Raw genomic sequence first — 6,602 nt, forward strand, 5'->3', positions numbered from 1 at the left:
GGGGCGGCGGGCAGACTCATAATCATAACGTCTACTATCATTGGAGCAATCCTACTCAAGCCCTAGTTCTCCACTCTGTTTCTCAGTCAGTTCAAGAAGTTCCAGAGACTCAGAGGGCATCCCTGCCTTCCTCCACTAACCTGAGAAAGTAGCAGTGATCTGAGGTTGATGATGGCAGGGAATGAACCTGGATTCTGGCAGAGGATAGTCACCCCTTGATGCAAGACGATTTCTCCCTCCTGATTACTATCTTTAATGCCCAAAGATACTAAGACTCCCAAAAGAATAGGCAAAACAGGGCATCAGAAGCTCTACAACTCCTTTCCTGCACTGAGATGTGAGAGGCATTCTCCCCAGAAGGAACAGCTCCAGGCTCGAACTGAGAGATTAAATAAAACCCTCTTGGCAAACCCTCCTCTCTTGGGAGGCCTGACCATTATATTTGCTACCATCACCATCATCACCAATGATAACAGTTATGTTAACAGACACCATGGAGATGGAGCACAAGAAGTGGTCCTGACTTGCCCCTTGGGCTCCGAAGCTGTGTGTGGGGCCTCTGTTCTGATCTCCCCCACCCCAGCTCCTGGACCATCTACACATGCTCACATGCCTATCCACCCAGCCCCACATCGGCTGCCCGCCACAGCTACAATGAAGTGAAAACCAACTGTGAGCTGCTGTCAATAGGCAAAGCCTCCAGGGATTTGTACTAAATCCAGTCACTAAATCTGTGGCTTACTTATGACCTCATGTGGCTTTTTGACTTCTCTGACTTTTGCCAAATTGCTGACATGTTTTTAAATTATCCAGTTTTTGTTTTTCCTTCGCCTCTGCTTCTTGGGAAGATAAAGCCTCAGGCATGTGGTCGTCCTCTGTTCCTAAAAGTGATGGTTTTCTGGGCCATTGCCTCCCACCCAGAACTCCATTCACTGCAGTTATCATTTCAACCCAGGCCTCAGAAGCCCTCAACTTTTAGGAGCACAGAAAGCAAGCAGTTATGAGAGAGAAGCTACAGTGCAAAGGTGTTTTGTTTTGTTTTGTTTTCCATTTCATCTATGTAACCATATTATAGGAAATGTTGTAGAAATTAAAGAAATTCCCAGGTAGCATATGTGCTTTTACCGGGTGATCTCTAATGGTCCAAGCAAATCCAGTCCTATTCCTTCCAGGACTGACATGATGACAAATATTAAAGACTATTTCACCCAAAGCCATGAGTTGTTTTATAGCAGAGAAACAGGGTGTTGCTTTGGGGACAGTTGGCTTTGTCTTGCTGAAAGAGTTCCAAAAGATTTTGCCTATGGGCTGTCATCCGAACTCCACCCTAAGTGTTCCTCACCCTACCCCGTCTGGGAAAGTTGGGGTGCTAACTAATGCTCCCCGAATTCAGCACTCCTGCAAAGTTCAGGCTGGGGCTGATTAACACATTGTAACTTTCAAATTAAAGACAGGCATTTGCCATCCTCATCCGGGTTCTCCACAATTACTCTATAGAATGCTTATAAGAGGACGTCAAAAGAAGAAAAAATAAGCACCCACCTCCCACATTATAGCTGGGGTTGCCACTTCCTAAAAGAAAGCTCTCGCTTGCCTTACCCGACTATAAGGTCATCCTGCATGAGTTCACTCAAGACACCAAAAGCACTGGCCAGCATTCATCTCTGTGTTGAGTGTATCAGCATGGCCCCACTTGCACTCACTGTTGGTCTGCGGTGCTTTGAAATATGTTCACAAATTCTTGGACACTCCCTTCAAACAGCAAACCCCTCCCCTTGAGCCTGGTGGCCTTGGTGACTCACTACTGACGAATAGGAAGATGGCAGGAGTGATGGCAGAAGTACAACGTCAGAGAATAGGTGTATTCATTTTTTATTGCCATGTAACAAATTACCATGACTTTATCTTAAATAACACAACTTTATTATCTTACAGTTCTGTAGGTCAGAAGTCCAGGCACATTGTGAAGAAGTCTTCTGCACAGGGCCTTGCAAGGCTGAAATCTGGTGTGGCCAGGACTGACATCTCATCCAAAGCTCTGGGTCCTCGTCCAAACTCATGTAGGTTACTGCCAGAATTCAGTTCCTTCCTGTTGCAGGACCGAAGTCCCTATAATCTTGCTGACTGTTGGCTGGGGACTGCTATCAGCCCCTAGGAGCTGCTCGTAGAGCCTTGATACACGGATCCCTCCACAATATGGCACTTTGCTCCTTCAAGGCCATCAGGAAAACCTCTGCTTCAAATCTCTCTGATCCATTTTAAGGGACCACCTCATTAGATCAGACTAACCCAGGATAACCTGCTTTGTCATTAACTCAAAGTCACCTTGTCTTCACTGCAATATCCATTCTGCCACATAATGTGACAGATTCATGGGGGTGAGATCCCATCATATTTATAAGTCCTGCTTACACCCCAAAGTGGGGTATTACACAGAGCCTGTGCACCAGGGGGCAGAAGCTGGGGGGCCATCACAAAATTTTGCCTGGCACAGTAAGTCATAAAAGCCCCTGTGTCTTCCTGCTCGTCTCACTCCCTCTCTCGGGGATCCCTCACTTTGGAGAAAGCCAGCTGCCATCTAGCAAGGATACTCAAGCATCCCCGTAGAGAGATCCACCAGATGGAAATGAGATCTCCTGCTAGCAGTCAGCAAGGAGCCAAGGCCTACGAACAACAGCCATGTAAGGATCCATCATGGAAGCAGATCCTCCAGCCTCGGCCAAGCCTTCAGGTGACTGCAGCCCTGGCCACCATCCTAACTTCAGCCTCTCGAAAGAACCTGAGCCAAAACTGCCCAACTGAGCAGCTCCCAGAATCCTGACCCTCAAAACTGGAGTGATATAATAAATACTTGCTGTTTTAAGATGCTATATCTTCAGGCAACTTGTTACACTGCAGTAAATAACTAATACACAGACTTTATCAGTAAAAGAGCAATAAAAACAATGGGAAAGTGTTGCATTAAAAAAAGGAGAGTAAAAATACCAACAAAACTGCTTTCTAGTCTAAAAGACAGAGCTCTCCTCCAGGTCTTTGTCACACCAGCAAGACTCTGAGTTATACTGTGCTCACCACTGCTCACAGTGAGGGTGGGGTGAGGGGGTGGCGGGGCAAAGCCACAGTGCCAAACCACTGGCCCCATTTCCCAGGGTTCTGGTGCTTCCTGGCTCGTTCCAAGTTTCTTCCCAACATTTTCCTTGTTTCACATTAATACTTTGCTCCAAGCTGAGTACCAAACTCATCACCCTAAGTGTCCTTGACCCTGCTGTGCATCCCAGCTTTGGGAGGCGGCGGCTGCGGGAGGAGCTTGGGTGGCCCTCAGGAGGACGCCTGTGCGGCTTCCCACACCCTGTCTTAAGGCCACTGCTTGATTTAAGCTATTTCAGGGTGGGAAACGATGCTCTCAAATCTGGGCTGTTTTCCTCCCAAGCTGTGAACTCAGCGCTGGATGACAAATCACAGCATCTCTTGGCCCTGACGGTAGGGCCACCCTGGCTCGCCTCCTCCTCTGCTGATGGAGAATCGAGCACCCACCGCGGGCAGTCACTCAGTCTGGGAGAGTGAGGAGGGCAGGGTAGGCTTCGGTCCCCCCACCTTGCCGCCCGTGGGAATCTGCTGCCAGCCCAGCCTGGACAGAAGAGAGGCAGAGGGTCCCAAGTGCCCTCTCATTCGTTGCAAGCAGGGATGAGAGAAGCTGTTCCCTTGAGCAGAAGCAGCAGCAGCAGCAGCAGATCTGAACAAAGTGCCAGCTGCAGGCCCCCCAAAGCCGAGGCTGCAACTCTTGCTCTTGCTATTTCAGGGCCTTTTGCCTGGGGCCTGGGCCTGGACGAGCAGTCAGCTGCCAGAAGGCTGGAGTGACAGAGTGCAGACCCCTCCCCCGCCCCTGCCGGCGCTGAGTAATTGGCACTAAACTCGGATGTGTCTGGATTTAATCTAACCTGAGCTCGGTTGCTAACTTGCCTGATGGAAAGCTGCCCAGGCTCCAGCGCCTAAGCCAAGAGGGCCCGGAGATCTGATCCCTGCAGCGCGGGGCCAGCCCTTCCTGCCTAGGCTGCCAGCGAGATGCCCCCGCTCCGGGCCCAAAGGCCATTCTTCAGGTGTTCCCCAGCCATCACCTCATCGGATCCCCAAGACAGAAGTGCTGTGCCCAGAGGGATGTGGCTGAGAGGCTGCGCCCCTGTCGCTGGACTGAGATGGAGGCTCCGAGTCAGTCACCGCCCCAGGGTGGGAGCAGAAGTAGCTGAGCCGACAGGGAAAACCATGCTTGTCCCTTCCGCAGCACTGTAGGGGAATAGGCTCAGCCTCCCGGCACCCAGAGAAAGGGAGACTGACCCACAGAGGCCCACTGGGAGAGACCTGAGCCCTGGCTCTGAGTCACCCCACTGTACCCTCTTTTCTGCATCTGCATTTGATTTTCGGAAGCCAGCCTGTGTCTCTGAGCTGGAATCATACCAGCCTTGGACACCTCCCCTCCCATAGAACAAGGACACCTTGCACAGGACTGGAAAGGTCCAAACCCTAACCCTGTTGACCTCTTTCCTTTCCTCCCGCATCTTCATGCCTTCAGGTTCCCTTCCAGCCAGCTCTTCAAAGCTTCTCTGCTCCATCCAGCCCACACCTTTGAGAGAAGGTGTCTCTGCTCCCTCTAGCCTCCCTCTGAGTTGGCACCTCTTGCTGTGGCAACCTCCCCCAGAGCACATCCAGGTGTTATGGGAGGTGCTGATTCCTGAGCCGGCCATCTCTCCCTCTAGAGCATCATCCTATCCCTTGCAGGCAGTGAGCATCAGCAGGCTTGTGGGTCATCAGGGAGAACAGAGTTCTCTTCACTCCATCTCATATAAGTGCACATCTCCCCTGTGCTGCAGCCACAGGCCTCACCCTGCCTCCTAGCCTGGCCCCTGCTAGGCTTGGGGCAAGCAGGAGAGCCCTGGTGAGTGGTCTCAAGCAGGAGGTGAGACATGTCCAGCTAGAACATGCTTCTGTTTGTTTCTGGGTTGAGTAGGCATGCCCAGGGAGCAATCAGGCTGCCAACTTGGAACTCTGCCCTGACTTCCATCCGGATGTCATACTTCTCCCCAGAGGGCTGCCCAGACCCCTACCTTGAGTTGGAAAGAATTAAAAGGACATACAATTGGAGGGCAATCAAATCCTTTCTCATTTATTTTGCTCTTAAAACTCTGATTCCCAGCTAAGATATTGTCAGTGGAAGAAACATAAAAAGTGTATATCTTAGACATAATTTTGAATGAAAATTATGAAGCAATTGGTAACCACTAAAAGGCCACAACATAGTTAACATGATTTGGGCCAAAGTTAAAGTCTCTGGATGTGAATTCTGGCTCTGCCATCAATTAGCTGTGCCTCAGTTTCCTCATCTGCAAGATGCATGTCAGGACCTGCATGGTTGGGATGCTGTGAAGATTGAGTGAAAGTATAGAATTAGCTTAGAACAGAGCCTGGCCTCCACTGTGCTCTCAGTGCACGTAATAACGCAGGATGTGCACTCTATGGGGGCTGAGGGAGAGTGGAGATTCAGAGGGGAGGGCAAGGCGATGGACCAGAAGTTGGGGCTGACTCTCAGGATTCTTCTTTGGGAAAAAGAAGGAGAAAAGGCTGGCCTAGGACCTGGGCTCAGGAGGGGATGGGAAAAAGCCATGTGCCTGCAGAGCATGGAGGCAAAGCCATCATGTGGGTCCCAGGCCGAAGGCCAGGAGCTGCTCAGGCCATGCTGTCATCACGATGAGGTCAGAAACAGAAACAGAACACCGGCCTCTTTCTGGGCCACAGAAAGGAACCGCAAGCTCAGGATGCGGAAAAGAGTTGAAGACTAGCCGGGAAGGGAAGCCAAGGTGTACTCTGGATCCCTGGGCCCAGCTGCACACACTTCAGGGGCAGAACACATAGCACATTCCTACAAAATCAGTTAAATTTGGGAATTTCTTCTAGAAATAGAAGAATTGATAACTTTGGATTTGGATTTGAGTTTTCATGACTAGATGAATGACAACCACCCTTCTCTGTTCTGGATTTTCTCTCTTCCCAGGGTTGCTTTGCCTAATATTGAGTCAGGAGCCAAGCTCACCATTGGCCCATTTACATCCCAAGGCTTTTTCAAAATAAGGAGATTTGAGAGTCCCACTCTTCCCAAGCCAGCAGCTCTGGAAGAGTAAGTACAGGTATCTCTGATTGTAACAAGCACCCCAGTGATTGGTGCTCAGGATGTAGGACACTGAGCAACACAGGCTGGGATATGACATATTGGTAAAGCTTGATTATGAGGTCACTAACAGCAAAAGCAGGACTGAAATACCAAGAGGCACAAAATTCTTCTTTCCCAGACCTCAAATGAAAACAGTTCAAGGCAAGGAGGCCATACCTTCTCTTTATTTAAAACTTTCTAGGGATCCCTGGGTGGCACAGCGGTTTAGCCTGCCTTTGGCCCAGGGCGCGATCCTGGAGACCGAGGATCGAATCCCACGTCGGGCTCCCGGTGCATGGAGCCTTCTTCTCCCTCTGCCTGTATCTCTGCCTCTCTCTCTCACTGTGTGCCTATCATAAATAATAAATAAATAAATAAATAAATAAATAAATAAATAAATAAA

At 49.9% G+C, this 6,602-nt stretch overlaps 1 long non-coding RNA gene across 1 annotated transcript; it reads right to left on the reverse strand.

Moving 5' to 3' along the window:
- Window positions 1-5,131: 5,131 nt before the first annotated feature.
- Window positions 5,132-6,330, reverse strand: LOC119877684. The gene is made up of 2 exons (XR_005380368.1): window positions 6,083-6,330; window positions 5,132-5,412 (listed from the first exon to the last, which is right to left on the reverse strand). It is a non-coding gene; the product is annotated as an uncharacterized LOC119877684 (long non-coding RNA).
- Between the last annotated feature and the right edge of the window lie 272 nt (window positions 6,331-6,602).

The sequence above is a fragment of the Canis lupus genome, chromosome 28, assembly GCF_011100685.1.
Source record: "Canis lupus familiaris isolate Mischka breed German Shepherd chromosome 28, alternate assembly UU_Cfam_GSD_1.0, whole genome shotgun sequence".
In the NCBI taxonomy this organism is placed as follows: Eukaryota; Metazoa; Chordata; class Mammalia; order Carnivora; family Canidae; genus Canis; species Canis lupus.